This window comes from Stenella coeruleoalba (genome assembly GCF_951394435.1).
Source record: "Stenella coeruleoalba genome assembly, contig: scaffold_102, whole genome shotgun sequence".
Classification (NCBI taxonomy): domain Eukaryota; kingdom Metazoa; phylum Chordata; class Mammalia; order Artiodactyla; family Delphinidae; genus Stenella; species Stenella coeruleoalba.
This window is the reverse complement of record NW_027645966.1, coordinates 198,890-217,096: the sequence shown is the minus strand read 5'-3', so window position 1 is coordinate 217,096 and position 18,207 is coordinate 198,890. Positions and strand designations below refer to the sequence as shown.

Genomic DNA, 18,207 nt, shown 5'->3' with positions numbered 1-18,207 from the left:
TCCCCTGGTACTCGGGTGCAACATTCCAGACGCTTTACTAACACTCTCCCGACTTGGAGAGTCAGTCCCTTTAACCTCCTGTTTGGCCCAGTTTGCAATTTCTGCGGAAGATGAACAGGAATAGCGAGAACCAATGAGAGGCTAGCTGGAGGTGTCTGGACGGGCAAATTTAACTCTCATTTCCCACCAGGAAGAGGAAATAACCAAAGGCTCAGCATGCCGGGCCGGAACCAGATTAGGGCCTGAAGCCATCCTGCGGTGTTGCGGCCAGGTCACAAGAAAGCGAGTTGAAGAAAGGAGCTCAGGGGCACTGTAATTCACAAACCTGCAGAGTTATAAATGACAGCTATCCTCCAAAAATAGACTGAAGTAAGGCTGCCAAGAGGACTTGAAAGCGGGGCAGAATTGCAGGAAACCGATTTCAGGAGGTAGACTGGAATTGCATTGAAAGCATAGGAAAAGAGGCAGAACGTCCACAATGATGCACTTGGCCAAAAAGGGCGTATGCGTTTTTTCCTGAATATATTCAGGAAAAAACGCATACGCCCTTTTTGGCCAACCAAGCAAGCTTGCAAAGGAAATCTGCAATACAATGAAGTCTCACTTCCCCCCGGTCAAAAGGGCCATCTGAAAAAAGTGTAAAATCCAGAAAGGCAGGACAGGCCATGGAGAACTGGGAGCCTTGTTATGCTGATGGGCGGCATGTAAATTGCCAACAGCCACTCGGGAGAAATGTATGGTGTTTCCTGAAACATCTAAAAAACAAAGCAACAGAGCCTAGGGCACTGCCACTTATGGTCCTATAGCTTAGGGAAATTAAAATCAAAAAGACACAGCCACCCCAAAGTTTGGAACGGCTCTGTTTACAAGAACCTCGTTTACAGTACAAGTTCAACATCGCAGAAAGTGAAAAATGGATAAAGAAGTTGTGGTATTTACTTACAAAGCAATATCACTCAGCAATGAAATCTGTGTCATCAGGCCCTTAGCAGCACAATGAGTGGATTCAGGTATGATGATTCTAACTGAAGTAAGTCACACAGAAAAAGAAACATCATAAGATATCAGTAATACACGGAATGTAAACTTGGCTACACAGGAACTGAATTACAGAACAGAACAGGGTCTCAAATTTAGAAAACCAACTTATTCTTGCTTAAGGGTAAAGGTGAGTTGGGGTGCTGCATAAAACCAGAGATTGAAATGAGCACAGATAAAGTTCCTTAAGCCAAATATGGAATAGACAAGAGCTACTCCTTGCTCAACGAAATGGACTCAACACCCCATATTAAACGCCTAAGAATGTACCTGACTAGTAAGTATCTTAAAACCTATGGATTGCTATGTCTCCGAAAGAGAATCAAGCATGTGTACAGGGGCATAAACGCAGCAGTGATAGGATTGGAGAGGTTCGGTGAGCAAATGAAGACCCTTTGAAGTCATATTGCATGGTACCCATTCCACGGGTTTCAACTACCTAGGTTTAAGGTATTCTTCCTTCAGCTAAAACATGCATGTGGAACCTAGAGTATGATCAACCATGTGATCGGGAGACGTGTTCAAATATGTCTCAGTTTTCCTCCCCTGGTACTCGGGTGCAACATTCCAGACGCTTTACTAACACTCTCCCCACTTGGAGAGTCAGTCCCTTTAACCTCCTGTTTGGCCCAGTTTGCAATTTCTGCGGAAGATGAACAGGAATAGCGAGAACCAATGAGAGGCTAGCTGGAGGTGTCTGGACGGGCAAATTTAACTCTCATTTCCCACCAGGAAGAGGAATTAACCAAAGGCTCAGCGTGCCGTACCGGAACCAGATTAGGGCCTGAAGCCATCCTGCGGTGTTGCGGCCAGGTCACAAGAAAGCGAGTTGAAGAAAGGAGCTCAGGGGCACTGTAATTCACAAACCTGCAGAGTTATAAATGACAGCTATCGTCCAAAAATAGACTGAAGTAAGGCTGCCAAGAGGACTTGAAAGCGGGGCAGAATTGCAGGAAACCAATTTCAGGAGGTAGACTGGAATTGCATTGAAAGCATAGGAAAAGAGGCAGAACGTCCACAATGATGCACTTGGCCAAAAAGGGTGTATGCGTTTTTTCCTGAATATATTCAGGAAAAAACGCATACGCCCTTTTTGGCCAACCAAGCAAGCTTGCAAAGGAAATCTGCACTACAATGAAGTCTCACTTCCCCCCGGTCAAAAGGGCCATCTGAAAAAAGTGTAAAATCCAGAAAGGCAGGACAGGCCATGGAGAACTGGGAGCCTTGTTATGCTGATGGGCGGGATGTAAATTGCCAACAACCACTCGGGAGAAGTGTATGGTGTTTCCTGAAACATCTAAAAAACAAAGCAACAGAACCTAGGGCACTTCCACTTATGGTCCTATAGCTTAGGGAAATTAAAATCAAAAAGACACAGCCACCCCAAAGTTTGGAACGGCTCTGTTTACAAGAACCTCGTTTACAGTACAAGTTCAACATTGCAGAAAGTGAAAAATGGATAAAGAAGTTGTGGTATTTACTTACAAAGTAATATCACTCAGCAATGAAATCTGTGTCATCAGGCCCTTAGCAGCACAATGAGTGGATTCAGGTATGATGATTCTAACTGAAATAAGTCACACAGAAAAAGAAACATCATAAGATATCAGTAATACACGGAATGTAAACTTGGCTACACAGGAACTGAATTACAGAACAGAACAGGGTCTCAAATTTAGAAAAGCAACTTATGCTTGCTTAAGGGTAAGGGTGAGTTGGGGTGCTGCATAAAACCAGAGATTGAAATGAGCGAGATAAAGTTCCTTAAGTCAAATATGGAATAGACAAGAGCTACTCCTTGCTCAACGAAATGGACTCAACACCGCATATTAAACGCCTAAGAATGTACCTGACTAGTAAGTATCTTAAAACCTATGGATTGCTATGTCTCCGAAAGAGAATCAAGCATGTGTACAGGGGCATAAACGCAGCAGTGATAGGATTGGAGAGGTTCGGTGAGCAAATGAAGACCCTTTGAAGTCATATTGCATGGTACCCATTCCATGGGTTTCAACTACCCAGGTTTAAGGTATTCTTCCTTCAGCTAAAACATGCATGTGGAACCTAGAGTATGATCAACCATGTGATCGGGAGACGTGTTCAAATATGTCTCAGTTTTCCTCCCCTGGTACTCGGGTGCAACATTCCAGATGCTTTACTAACACTCTCCCGACTTGGAGAGTCAGTCCCTTAAACCTCCTGTTTGGCCCAGTTTGCAATTTCTGCGGAAGATGAACAGGAATAGCGAGAATCAATGAGAGGCTAGCTGGAGGTGTCTGGACGGGCAAATTTAACTCTCATTTCCCACCAGGAAGAGGAATTAACCAAAGGCTCAGCATGCCGGGCCGGAACCAGATTAGGGCCTGAAGCCATCCTGCGGTGTTGCGGCCAGGTCACAAGAAAGCGAGTTGAAGAAAGGAGCTCAGGGGCACTGTATTTCACAAACCTGCAGAGTTATAAATGACAGCTATCGTCCAAAAATAGACTGAAGTAAGGCTGCCAAGAGGACTTGAAAGCGGGGCAGAATTGCAGGAAACCGATTTCAGGAGGTAGACTGGAATTGCATTGTAAGCATAGGAAAAGAGGCAGAACGTCCACAATGATGCACTTGGCCAAAAAGGGCGTATGCGTTTTTTCCTGAATATATTCAGGAAAAAACGCATACGCCCTTTTTGGCCAACCAAGCAAGCTTGCAAAGGAAATCTGCACTACAATGAAGTCTCACTTCCCCCCGGTCAAAAGGGCCATCTGAAAAAAGTGTAAAATCCAGAAAGGCAGGACAGGCCATGGAGAACTGGGAGCCTTGTTATGCTGATGGGCGGGATGTAAATTGCCAACAACCACTCGGGAGAAGTGTATGGTGTTTCCTGAAACATCTAAAAAACAAAGCAACAGAGCCTAGGGTACTTCCGCTTATGGTCCTATAGCTTAGGGAAATTAAAATGAAAAAGACACAGCCACCCCAAAGTTTGGGACGCCTCCGTTTACAAGAACCTCGTTTACCGTACAAGTTCAATATCACAGAAAGTGAAAAATGGATAAAGAACTTGTGGTACTTACGTACAATGCAGTATCACTCAGCAATGAAATCTATGTCATCAGGCCCGTAGCAGCATAATGAGTGGATTCAGGTACGATGATTCTAAATGAAATAAGTCACACAGAAAAAGTAACATCATAAGATATCACTAATACACGGAATGTAAACTTGGCTACACAGGAACTGCATTCCAAAACAGAACAGGGTCTCAAATTTAGAAAACCAACTTATGCTTGCTTAAGGGAAAAGGTGAGTTGGGATGCTGCATAAAACCAGAGATTGAAATGAGCACAGATAAAGTTCCTTAAGCCAAATATGGAATAGACAAGAGCTACTCCTTGCTCAACGAAATGGACTCAACACCCCATATTAAACGCCTAAGAATGTACCTGACTAGTAAGTATCTTAAAACCTATGGATTGCTATGTCTCCAAAAGAGAATCAAGCATGTGTACAGGGGCATAAACGCAGCAGTGATAGGATTGGAGAGGTTCGGTGAGCAAATGAAGACCCTTTGAAGTCATATTGCATGGTACCCATTCCACGGGTCTCAACTACCCAGGTTTAAGGTATTCTTCCTTCAGCTAAAACATGCATGTGGAACCCAAATATGATCAACCATGTGAACGGGAGACGTGTTCAAATATGTCTCAGTTTTCCTCCCCTGGTACTCGGGTGCAACATTCCAGATGCTTTACTAACACTCTCCCCACTTGGAGAGTCAGCGCCTTTAACCTCCTGTTTGGCCCAGTTTGCAATTTCTGTGGAAGAGGAACAGGAATAGCGAGAACCAATGAGAGGCTAGCTGGAGGTGTCTGGACGGGCAAATTTAACTCTCATTTCCCACCAGGAAGAGGAATTAACCAAAGGCTCAGCGTGCCGTGCCGGAACCAGATTAGGGCCTGAAGCCATCCTGCGGTGTTGCGGCCAGCTCAAAAGAAAGTGAGTTGAAGAAAGGAGCTCAGGGGCACTGTAATTCACAAACCTGCAGAGTTATAAATGACAGCTATCGTCCAAAAATAGACTGAAGTAAGGCTGCCAAGAGGACTTGAAAGCGGGGCAGAATTGCAGGAAACCGATTTCAGGAGGTAGACTGGAATTGCATTGAAAGCATAGGAAAAGAGGCAGAACGTCCACAATGATGCACTTGGCCAAAAAGGGCGTATGCGTATTTTCCTGAATATATTCAGGAAAAAACGCATACGCCCTTTTTGGCCAACCAAGCAAGCTTGCAAAGAAATCTGCACTACAATGAAGTCTCACTTCCCCCCGGTCAAAAGGGCCATCTGAAAAAAGTGTAAAATCCAGAAAGGCAGGACAGGCCATGGAGAACTGGGAGCCTTGTTATGCTGATGGGCAGGATGTAAATTGCCAACAACCACTCCGGAGAAGTGTATGGTGTTTCCTGAAACATCTAAAAAACAAAGCCACAGAACCTAGGGCACTTCCACTTATGGTCCTATAGCTTAGGGAAATTAAAATCAAAAAGACACAGCCACCCCAAAGTTTGGAACAGCTCTGTTTACAAGAACCTCGTTTACAGTACAAGTTCAACATCGCAGAAAGTGAAAAATGGATAAAGAAGTTGTGGTATTTACTTACAAAGCAATATCACTCAGCAATGAAATCTGTGTCATCAGGCCCTTAGCAGCACAATGAGTGGATTCAGGTATGATGATTCTAACTGAAGTAAGTCACACAGAAAAAGAAACATCATAAGATATTAGTAATACACGGAATGTAAACTTGGCTACACAGGAACTGAATTACAGAACAGAACAGGGTCTCGAATTTAGAAAACCAACTTATGCTTGCTTAAGGGTAAAGGTGAGTTGGGGTGCTGCATAAAACCAGAGATTGAAATGAGCACAGATAAAGTTCCTTAAATCAAATATGGAATAGACAAGAGCTACTCCTTGCTCAATGAAATGGACTCAACACCGCATATTAAACGCCTAAGAATGTACCTGACTAGTAAGTATCTTAAAACCTATGGATTGCTATGTCTCCGAAAGAGAATGAAGCATGTGTACAGGGGCATAAACGCAGCAGTGATAGGATTGGAGAGGTTCGGTGAGCAAATGAAGACCCTTTGAAGTCATATTGCATGGTACCCATTACACGGGTCTTAACTCTCCAGGTTTAAGGTAGTCTTCCTTCAGCTAAAACATGCATGTGGAACCCAAGTATGATCAACCATGTGAACGGGAGACGTGTTCAAATATGTCTCAGTTTTCCTCCCCTGGTACTCGGGTGCAACATTCCAGACGCTTTACTAACACTCTCCCCACTTGGAGAGTCAGCGCCTTTAACCTCCTGTTTGGCCCAGTTTGCAATTTCTGCGGAAGATGAACAGGAATAGCGAGAACCAATGAGAGACTAGCTGGAGGTGTCTGGACGGGCAAATTTAACTCTCATTTCCCACCAGGAAGAAGAAATAACCAAAGGCACAGCGTGCCGTGCCGGAACCAGATTAGGGCCTGAAGCCATCCTGCGGTGTTGCGGCCAGGTCACAAGAAAGCAAGTTGAAGAAAGGAGCTCAAGGGCACTGTAATTCTCAAACCTGCAGAGTTATAAATGACAGCTATCGTCCAAAAATAGACTGAAGTAAGGCTGCCAAGAGGACTTGAAAGCGGGGCAGAATTGCAGGAAACCGATTTCAGGAGGTAGACTGGAATTGCATTGAAAGCATAGGAAAAGAGGCAGAACGTCCACAATGATGCACTTGGCCAAAAAGGGCATATGCGTTTTTTCCTGAATATATTCAGGAAAAAACGCATACGCCCTTTTTGGCCAACCAAGCAAGCTTGCAAAGGAAATCTGCACTACAATGAAGTCTCACTTCCCCCCGGTCAAAAGGGCTATCTGAAAAAGGTGTAAAATCCAGAAAGGCAGGACAGGCCATGGAGAACTGGGAGCCTTGTTATGCTGATGGGCGGGATGTAAATTGCCAACAACCACTCGGGAGAAGTGTATGGTGTTTCCTGAAACATCTAAAAAACAAAGCAACAGAACCTAGGGCACTTCCACTTATGGTCCTATAGCTTAGGGAAATTAAAATCAAAAAGACACAGCCACCCCAAAGTTTGGAACGGCTCTGTTTACAAGAACCTCGTTTACAGTACAAGTTCAACATCGCAGAAAGTGAAAAATGGATAAAGAAGTTGTGGTATTTACTTACAAAGCAATATCACTCAGCAATGAAATCTGTGTCATCAGGCCCTTAGCAGCACAACGAGTGGATTCAGGTATGATGATTCTAACTGAAATAAGTCACACAGAAAAAGAAACATCATAAGATATCAGTAATACACGGAATGGAAACTTGGCCTCACAGGAACTGAATTACAGAACAGAACAGGGCCTCAAATTTAGAAAACCAACTTATGCTTGCTTAAGGGTAAAGGTGAGTTGGGGTGCTGCATAAAACCAGAGATTGAAATGAGCACAGATAAAGTTCCTTAAGCCAAATATGGAATAGACAAGAGCTACTCCTTGCTCAACGAAATGGACTCAACACCGCATATTAAACGCCTAAGAATGTACCTGACTAGTAAGTATCTTAAAACCTATGGATTGCTATGTCTCCGAAAGAGAATCAAGCATGTGTACAGGGGCATAAACGCAGCAGTGATAGGATTGGAGAGGTTCGGTGAGCAAATGAAGACCCTTTGAAGTCATATTGCATGGTACCCATTCCACGGGTTTCAACTACCCAGGTTTAAGGTATTCTTCCTTCAGCTAAAACATGCATGTGGAACCTAGAGTATGATCAACCATGTGATCGGGAGACGTGTTCAAATATGTCTCAGTTTTCCTCCCCTGGTACTCGGGTGCAACATTCCAGACGCTTTACTAACACTCTCCCCACTTGGAGAGTCAGTCCCTTTAACCTCCTGTTTGGCCCAGTTTGCAATTTCTGCGGAAGATGAACAGGAATAGCGAGAACCAATGAGAGGCTAGCTGGAGGTGTCTGGACGGGCAAATTTAACTCTCATTTCCCACCAGGAAGAGGAATTAACCAAAGGCTCAGCATGCCGGGCCGGAACCAGATTAGGGCCTGAAGCCATCCTGCGGTGTTGCGGCCAGGTCACAAGAAAGCGAGTTGAAGAAAGGAGCTCAGGGGCACTGTAATTCACAAACCTGCAGAGTTATAAATGACAGCTATCGTCCAAAAATAGACTGAAGTAAGGCTGCCAAGAGGACTTGAAAGCGGGGCAGAATTGCAGGAAACCGATTTCAGGAGGTAGACTGGAATTGCATTGAAAGCATAGGAAAAGAGGCAGAACGTCCACAATGATGCACTTGGCCAAAAAGGGCGTATGCGTTTTTTCCTGAATATATTCAGGAAAAAACGCATACGCCCTTTTTGGCCAACCAAGCAAGCTTGCAAAGGAAATCTGCACTACAATGAAGTCTCACTTCCCCCCGGTCAAAAGGGCCATCTGAAAAAAGTGTAAAATCCAGAAAGGCAGGACAGGCCATGGAGAACTGGGAGCCTTGTTATGCTGATGGGCGGGATGTAAATTGCCAACAACCACTTGGGAGAAGTGTATGGTGTTTCCTGAAACATCTAAAAAACAAAGCAACAGAACCTAGGGCACTTCCACTTATGGTCCTATAGCTTAGGGAAATTAAAATCAAAAAGACACAGCCATCCCAAAGTTTGGAACGGCTCTGTTTACAAGAACCTCGTTTACAGTACAAGTTCAACATCGCAGAAAGTGAAAAATGGATAAAGAAGTTGTGGTATTTACTTACAAAGCAATATCACTCAGCAATGAAATCTGTGTCATCAGGCCCTTAGCAGCACAATGAGTGGATTCAGGTATGATGATTCTAACTGAACTAAGTCACACAGAAAAAGAAACATCATAAGATATCAGTAATACACGGAATGTAAACTTGGCTACACAGGAACTGAATTACAGAACAGAACAGGGTCTCAAATTTAGAAAACCAACTTATGCTTGCTTAAGGGGAAAGGTGAGTTGGGGTGCTGCATAAAACCAGAGATTGAAATGAGCACAGATAAAGTTCCTTAAGTCAAATATGGAATAGACAAGAGCTACTCCTTGCTCAACGAAATGGACTCAACACCGCATATTAAACGCCTAAGAATGTACCTGACTAGTAAGTATCGTAAAACCTATGGATTGCTATGTGTCCAATAGAGAATCAAGCAAGTGTACAGGGGCATAAACGCAGCAGTGATAGGATTGGAGAGGTTCGGTGAGCAACTGAAGACCCTTTGAAGTCATATTGCATGGTACCCATTACACGGGTCTCAACTCTCCAGGTTTAAGGTATTCTTCCTTCAGCTAAAACATGCATGTGGAACCCAAGTATGATCAACCATGTGAACGGGAGACGTGTTCAAATATGTCTCAGTTTTCCTCCCCTGGTACTCGGGTGCAACATTCCAGACGCTTTACTAACACTCTCCCCACTTGGAGAGTCAGTGCCTTTAACCTCCTGTTTGGCCCAGTTTGCAATTTCTGCGGAAGATGAACAGGAATAGCGAGAACCAATGAGAGGCTAGCTGGAGGTGTCTGGACGGGCAAATTTAACTCTCATTTCCCACCAGGAAGAGGAAATAACCAAAGGCTCAGCGTGCCGTACCGGAACCAGATTAGGGCCTGAAGCCATCCTGCGGTGTTGCGGCCAGCTCAAAAGAAAGCGAGTTGAAGAAAGGAGCTCAGGGGCACTGTAATTCACAAACCTGCAGAGTTATAAATGACAGCTATCGTCCAAAAATAGACTGAAGTAAGGCTGCCAAGAGGACTTGAAAGCGGGGCAGAATTGCAGGAAACCGATTTCAGGAGTTAGACTGGAATTGCATTGAAAGCATAGGAAAAGAGGCAGAACGTCCACAATGATGCACTTGGCCAAAAAGTGCGTATGCGTTTTTTCCTGAATATATTCAGGAAAAAACGCATACGCCCTTTTTGGCCAACCAAGCAAGCTTGCAAAGGAAATCTGCACTACAATGAAGTCTCACTTCCCCCCGGTCAAAAGGGCCATCTGAAAAAAGTGTAAAATCCAGAAAGGCAGGACAGGCCATGGAGAACTGGGAGCCTTGTTATGCTGAAGGGCGGGATGTAAATTGCCAACAACCACTCGGGAGAAGTGTATGGTGTTTCCTGAAATATCTAAAAAACAAAGCAACAGAGCCTAGGGCACTGCCACTTATGGTCCTATAGCTTAGGGAAATTAAAATCAAAAAGACACAGCCACCCCAAAGTTTGGAACGGCTCTGTTTACAAGAACCTCGTTTACAGTACAAGTTCAACATCGCAGAAAGTGAAAAATGGATAAAGAAGTTGTGGTATTTACTTACAAAGCAATATCACTCAGCAATGAAATCTGTGTCATCAGGCCCTTAGCAGCACAATGAGTGGATTCAGGTATGATGATTCTAACTGAAGTAAGTCACACAGAAAAAGAAACATCATAAGATATCAGTAATACACGGAATGTAAACTTGGCTACACAGGAACTGAATTACAGAACAGAACAGGGTCTCAAATTTAGAAAACCAACTTATTCTTGCTTAAGGGTAAAGGTGAGTTGGGGTGCTGCATAAAACCAGAGATTGAAATGAGCACAGATAAAGTTCCTTAAGCCAAATATGGAATAGACAAGAGCTACTCCTTGCTCAACGAAATGGACTCAACACCCCATATTAAACGCCTAAGAATGTACCTGACTAGTAAGTATCTTAAAACCTATGGATTGCTATGTCTCCGAAAGAGAATCAAGCATGTGTACAGGGGCATAAACGCAGCAGTGATAGGATTGGAGAGGTTCGGTGAGCAAATGAAGACCCTTTGAAGTCATATTGCATGGTACCCATTCCACGGGTTTCAACTACCTAGGTTTAAGGTATTCTTCCTTCAGCTAAAACATGCATGTGGAACCTAGAGTATGATCAACCATGTGATCGGGAGACGTGTTCAAATATGTCTCAGTTTTCCTCCCCTGGTACTCGGGTGCAACATTCCAGACGCTTTACTAACACTCTCCCCACTTGGAGAGTCACTCCCTTTAACCTCCTGTTTGGCCCAGTTTGCAATTTCTGCGGAAGATGAACAGGAATAGCGAGAACCAATGAGAGGCTAGCTGGAGGTGTCTGGACGGGCAAATTTAACTCTCATTTCCCACCAGGAAGAGGAATTAACCAAAGGCTCAGCGTGCCGTACCGGAACCAGATTAGGGCCTGAAGCCATCCTGCGGTGTTGCGGCCAGGTCACAAGAAAGCGAGTTGAAGAAAGGAGCTCAGGGGCACTGTAATTCACAAACCTGCAGAGTTATAAATGACAGCTATCGTCCAAAAATAGACTGAAGTAAGGCTGCCAAGAGGACTTGAAAGCGGGGCAGAATTGCAGGAAACCAATTTCAGGAGGTAGACTGGAATTGCATTGAAAGCATAGGAAAAGAGGCAGAACGTCCACAATGATGCACTTGGCCAAAAAGGGCGTATGCGTTTTTTCCTGAATATATTCAGGAAAAAACGCATACGCCCTTTTTGGCCAACCAAGCAAGCTTGCAAAGGAAATCTGCACTACAATGAAGTCTCACTTCCCCCCGGTCAAAAGGGCCATCTGAAAAAAGTGTAAAATCCAGAAAGGCAGGACAGGCCATGGAGAACTGGGAGCCTTGTTATGCTGATGGGCGGGATGTAAATTGCCAACAACCACTCGGGAGAAGTGTATGGTGTTTCCTGAAACATCTAAAAAACAAAGCAACAGAACCTAGGGCACTTCCACTTATGGTCCTATAGCTTAGGGAAATTAAAATCAAAAAGACACAGCCACCCCAAAGTTTGGAACGGCTCTGTTTACAAGAACCTCGTTTACAGTACAAGTTCAACATTGCAGAAAGTGAAAAATGGATAAAGAAGTTGTGGTATTTACTTACAAAGTAATATCACTCAGCAATGAAATCTGTGTCATCAGGCCCTTAGCAGCACAATGAGTGGATTCAGGTATGATGATTCTAACTGAAATAAGTCACACAGAAAAAGAAACATCATAAGATATCAGTAATACACGGAATGTAAACTTGGCTACACAGGAACTGAATTACAGAACAGAACAAGGTCTCAAATTTAGAAAAGCAACTTATGCTTGCTTAAGGGTAAGGGTGAGTTGGGGTGCTGCATAAAACCAGAGATTGAAATGAGCAAGATAAAGTTCCTTAAGTCAAATATGGAATAGACAAGAGCTACTCCTTGCTCAACGAAATGGACTCAACACCGCATATTAAACGCCTAAGAATGTACCTGACTAGTAAGTATCTTAAAACCTATGGATTGCTATGTCTCCGAAAGAGAATCAAGCATGTGTACAGGGGCATAAACGCAGCAGTGATAGGATTGGAGAGGTTCGGTGAGCAAATGAAGACCCTTTGAAGTCATATTGCATGGTACCCATTCCATGGGTTTCAACTACCCAGGTTTAAGGTATTCTTCCTTCAGCTAAAACATGCATGTGGAACCTAGAGTATGATCAACCATGTGATCGGGAGACGTGTTCAAATATGTCTCAGTTTTCCTCCCCTGGTACTCGGGTGCAACATTCCAGATGCTTTACTAACACTCTCCCGACTTGGAGAGTCAGTCCCTTAAACCTCCTGTTTGGCCCAGTTTGCAATTTCTGCGGAAGATGAACAGGAATAGCGAGAATCAATGAGAGGCTAGCTGGAGGTGTCTGGACGGGCAAATTTAACTCTCATTTCCCACCAGGAAGAGGAATTAACCAAAGGCTCAGCATGCCGGGCCGGAACCAGATTAGGGCCTGAAGCCATCCTGCGGTGTTGCGGCCAGGTCACAAGAAAGCGAGTTGAAGAAAGGAGCTCAGGGGCACTGTATTTCACAAACCTGCAGAGTTATAAATGACAGCTATCGTCCAAAAATAGACTGAAGTAAGGCTGCCAAGAGGACTTGAAAGCGGGGCAGAATTGCAGGAAACCGATTTCAGGAGGTAGACTGGAATTGCATTGTAAGCATAGGAAAAGAGGCAGAACGTCCACAATGATCCACTTGGCCAAAAAGGGCGTATGCGTTTTTTCCTGAATATATTCAGGAAAAAACGCATACGCCCTTTTTGGCCAACCAAGCAAGCTTGCAAAGGAAATCTGCACTACAATGAAGTCTCACTTCCCCCCGGTCAAAAGGGCCATCTGAAAAAAGTGTAAAATCCAGAAAGGCAGGACAGGCCATGGAGAACTGGGAGCCTTGTTATGCTGATGGGCGGGATGTAAATTGCCAACAACCACTCGGGAGAAGTGTATGGTGTTTCCAGAAACATCTAAAAAACAAAGCAACAGAGCCTAGGGTACTTCCGCTTATGGTCCTATAGCTTAGGGAAATTAAAATGAAAAAGACACAGCCACCCCACAGTTTGGGACGCCTCCGTTTACAAGAACCTCGTTTACCGTACAAGTTCAATATCACAGAAAGTGAAAAATGGATAAAGAACTTGTGGTACTTACGTACAATGCAGTATCACTCAGCAATGAACTCTATGTCATCAGGCCCGTAGCAGCATAATGAGTGGATTCAGGTACGATGATTCTAAATGAAATAAGTCACACAGAAAAAGTAACATCATAAGATATCACTAATACACGGAATGTAAACTTGGCTACACAGGAACTGCATTCCAAAACAGAACAGGGTCTCAAATTTAGAAAACCAACTTATGCTTGCTTAAGGGAAAAGGTGAGTTGGGATGCTGCATAAAACCAGAGATTGAAATGAGCACAGATAAAGTTCCTTAAGCCAAATATGGAATAGACAAGAGCTACTCCTTGCTCAACGAAATGGACTCAACACCCCATATTAAACGCCTAAGAATGTACCTGACTAGTAAGTATCTTAAAACCTATGGATTGCTATGTCTCCAAAAGAGAATCAAGCATGTGTACAGGGGCATAAACGCAGCAGTGATAGGATTGGAGAGGTTCGGTGAGCAAATGAAGACCCTTTGAAGTCATATTGCATGGTACCCATTCCACGGGTCTCAACTACCCAGGTTTAAGGTATTCTTCCTTCAGCTAAAACATGCATGTGGAACCCAAGTATGATCAACCATGTGAACGGGAGACGTGTTCAAATATGTCTCAGTTTTCCTCCCCTGGTACTCGGGTGCAACATTCCAGATGCTTTACTAACACTCTCCCCACTTGGAGAGTCAGCGCCTTTAACCTTCTGTTTGGCCCAGTTTGCAATTTCTGCGGAAGAGGAACAGGAATAGCGAGAACCAATGAGAGGCTAGCTGGAGGTGTCTGGACGGGCAAATTTAACTCTCATTTCCCACCAGGAAGAGGAATTAACCAAAGGCTCAGCGTGCCGTACCGGAACCAGATTAGGGCCTGAAGCCATCCTGCGGTGTTGCGGCCAGCTCAAAAGAAAGTGAGTTGAAGAAAGGAGCTCAGGGGCACTGTAATTCACAAACCTGCAGAGTTATAAATGACAGCTATCCTCCAAAAATAGACTGAAGTAAGGCTGCCAAGAGGACTTGAAAGCGGGGCAGAATTGCAGGAAACCGATTTCAGGAGGTAGACTGGAATTGCATTGAAAGCATAGGAAAAGAGGCAGAACGTCCACAATGATGCACTTGGCCAAAAAGGGCGTATGCGTATTTTCCTGAATATATTCAGGAAAAAACGCATACGCCCTTTTTGGCCAACCAAGCAAGCTTGCAAAGAAATCTGCACTACAATGAAGTCTCACTTCCCCCCGGTCAAAAGGGCCATCTGAAAAAAGTGTAAAATCCAGAAAGGCAGGACAGGCCATGGAGAACTGGGAGCCTTGTTATGCTGATGGGCAGGATGTAAATTGCCAACAACCACTCCGGAGAAGTGTATGGTGTTTCCTGAAACATCTAAAAAACAAAGCCACAGAACCTAGGGCACTTCCACTTATGGTCCTATAGCTTAGGGAAATTAAAATCAAAAAGACACAGCCACCCCAAAGTTTGGAACAGCTCTGTTTACAAGAACCTCGTTTACAGTACAAGTTCAACATCGCAGAAAGTGAAAAATGGATAAAGAAGTTGTGGTATTTACTTACAAAGCAATATCACTCAGCAATGAAATCTGTGTCATCAGGCCCTTAGCAGCACAATGAGTGGATTCAGGTATGATGATTCTAACTGAAGTAAGTCACACAGAAAAAGAAACATCATAAGATATCAGTAATACACGGAATGTAAACTTGGCTACACAGGAACTGAATTACAGAACAGAACAGGGTCTCGAATTTAGAAAACCAACTTATGCTTGCTTAAGGGTAAAGGTGAGTTGGGGTGCTGCATAAAACCAGAGATTGAAATGAGCACAGATAAAGTTCCTTAAATCAAATATGGAATAGACAAGAGCTACTCCTTGCTCAATGAAATGGACTCAACACCGCATATTAAACGCCTAAGAATGTACCTGACTAGTAAGTATCTTAAAACCTATGGATTGCTATGTCTCCGAAAGAGAATGAAGCATGTGTACAGGGGCATAAACGCAGCAGTGATAGGATTGGAGAGGTTCGGTGAGCAAATGAAGACCCTTTGAAGTCATATTGCATGGTACCCATTACACGGGTCTTAACTCTCCAGGTTTAAGGTAGTCTTCCTTCAGCTAAAACATGCATGTGGAACCCAAGTATGATCAACCATGTGAACGGGAGACGTGTTCAAATATGTCTCAGTTTTCCTCCCCTGGTACTAGGGTGCAACATTCCAGACGCTTTACTAACACTCTCCCCACTTGGAGAGTCAGCGCCTTTAACCTCCTGTTTGGCCCAGTTTGCAATTTCTGCGGAAGATGAACAGGAATAGCGAGAACCAATGAGAGACTAGCTGGAGGTGTCTGGACGGGCAAATTTAACTCTCATTTCCCACCAGGAAGAAGAAATAACCAAAGGCACAGCGTGCCGTGCCGGAACCAGATTAGGGCCTGAAGCCATCCTGCGGTGTTGCGGCCAGGTCACAAGAAAGCAAGTTGAAGAAAGGAGCTCAAGGGCACTGTAATTCTCAAACCTGCAGAGTTATAAATGACAGCTATCGTCCAAAAATAGACTGAAGTAAGGCTGCCAAGAGGACTTGAAAGCGGGGCAGAATTGCAGGAAACCGATTTCAGGAGGTAGACTGGAATTGCATTGAAAGCATAGGAAAAGAGGCAGAACGTCCACAATGATGCACTTGGCCAAAAAGGGCGTATGCGTTTTTTCCTGAATATATTCAGGAAAAAACGCATACGCCCTTTTTGGCCAACCAAGCAAGCTTGCAAAGGAAATCTGCACTACAATGAAGTCTCACTTCCCCCCGGTCAAAAGGGCTATCTGAAAAAGGTGTAAAATCCAGAAAGGCAGGACAGGCCATGGAGAACTGGGAGCCTTGTTATGCTGATGGGCGGGATGTAAATTGCCAACAACCACTCGGGAGAAGTGTATGGTGTTTCCTGAAACATCTAAAAAACAAAGCAACAGAACCTAGGGCACTTCCACTTATGGTCCTATAGCTTAGGGAAATTAAAATCAAAAAGACACAGCCACCCCAAAGTTTTGAACGGCTCTGTTTACAAGAACCTCGTTTACAGTACAAGTTCAACATCGCAGAAAGTGAAAAATGGATAAAGAAGTTGTGGTATTTACTTACAAAGCAATATCACTCAGCAATGAAATCTGTGTCATCAGGCCCTTAGCAGCACAACGAGTGGATTCAGGTATGACGATTCTAACTGAAATAAGTCACACAGAAAAAGAAACATCATAAGATATCAGTAATACACGGAATGGAAACTTGGCCTCACAGGAACTGAATTACAGAACAGAACAGGGCCTCAAATTTAGAAAACCAACTTATGCTTGCTTAAGGGTAAAGGTGAGTTGGGGTGCTGCATAAAACCAGAGATTGAAATGAGCACAGATAAAGTTCCTTAAGCCAAATATGGAATAGACAAGAGCTACTCCTTGCTCAATGAAATGGACTCAACACCGCATATTAAACGCCTAAGAATGTACCTGACTAGTAAGTATCTTAAAACCTATGGATTGCTATGTCTCCGAAAGAGAATCAAGCATGTGTACAGGGGCATAAACGCAGCAGTGATAGGATTGGAGAGGTTCGGTGAGCAAATGAAGACCCTTTGAAGTCATATTGCATGGTACCCATTCCACGGGTTTCAACTACCCAGGTTTAAGGTATTCTTCCTTCAGCTAAAACATGCATGTGGAACCTAGAGTATGATCAACCATGTGATCGGGAGACGTGTTCAAATATGTCTCAGTTTTCCTCCCCTGGTACTCGGGTGCAACATTCCAGACGCTTTACTAACACTCTCCCCACTTGGAGAGTCAGTCCCTTTAACCTCCTGTTTGGCCCAGTTTGCAATTTCTGCGGAAGATGAACAGGAATAGCGAGAACCAATGAGAGGCTAGCTGGAGGTGTCTGGACGGGCAAATTTAACTCTCATTTCCCACCAGGAAGAGGAATTAACCAAAGGCTCAGCATGCCGGGCCGGAACCAGATTAGGGCCTGAAGCCATCCTGCGGTGTTGCGGCCAGGTCACAAGAAAGCGAGTTGAAGAAAGGAGCTCAGGGGCACTGTAATTCACAAACCTGCAGAGTTATAAATGACAGCTATCGTCCAAAAATAGACTGAAGTAAGGCTGCCAAGAGGACTTGAAAGCGGGGCAGAATTGCAGGAAACCGATTTCAGGAGGTAGACTGGAATTGCATTGAAAGCATAGGAAAAGAGGCAGAACGTCCACAATGATGCACTTGGCCAAAAAGGGCGTATGCGTTTTTTCCTGAATATATTCAGGAAAAAACGCATACGCCCTTTTTGGCCAACCAAGCAAGCTTGCAAAGGAAATCTGCACTACAATGAAGTCTCACTTCCCCCCGGTCAAAAGGGCCATCTGAAAAAAGTGTAAAATCCAGAAAGGCAGGACAGGCCATGGAGAACTGGGAGCCTTGTTATGCTGATGGGCGGGATGTAAATTGCCAACAACCACTCGGGAGAAGTGTATGGTGTTTCCTGAAACATCTAAAAAACAAAGCAACAGAACCTAGGGCACTTCCACTTATGGTCCTATAGCTTAGGGAAATTAAAATCAAAAAGACACAG

The 18,207-nt window shown here is 44.1% G+C and overlaps 1 long non-coding RNA gene across 11 annotated transcripts in view; it reads right to left on the bottom strand.

Annotated features, from left to right (window-relative positions):
- The window catches only part of LOC307181428, a 914,212-nt gene that overhangs the window by 697,789 nt on the left and 198,216 nt on the right, over window positions 1-18,207 (bottom strand). For all 11 annotated transcript variants that reach the window (XR_013826748.1, XR_013826749.1, XR_013826750.1 and 8 more), the window contains 2 exons: window positions 13,574-13,655; window positions 4,099-4,180 (listed from right to left, as the gene is read on the bottom strand). This is a non-coding gene — a long non-coding RNA (uncharacterized lncRNA). The remainder of the gene's footprint in view (window positions 1-4,098; window positions 4,181-13,573; window positions 13,656-18,207) is intronic.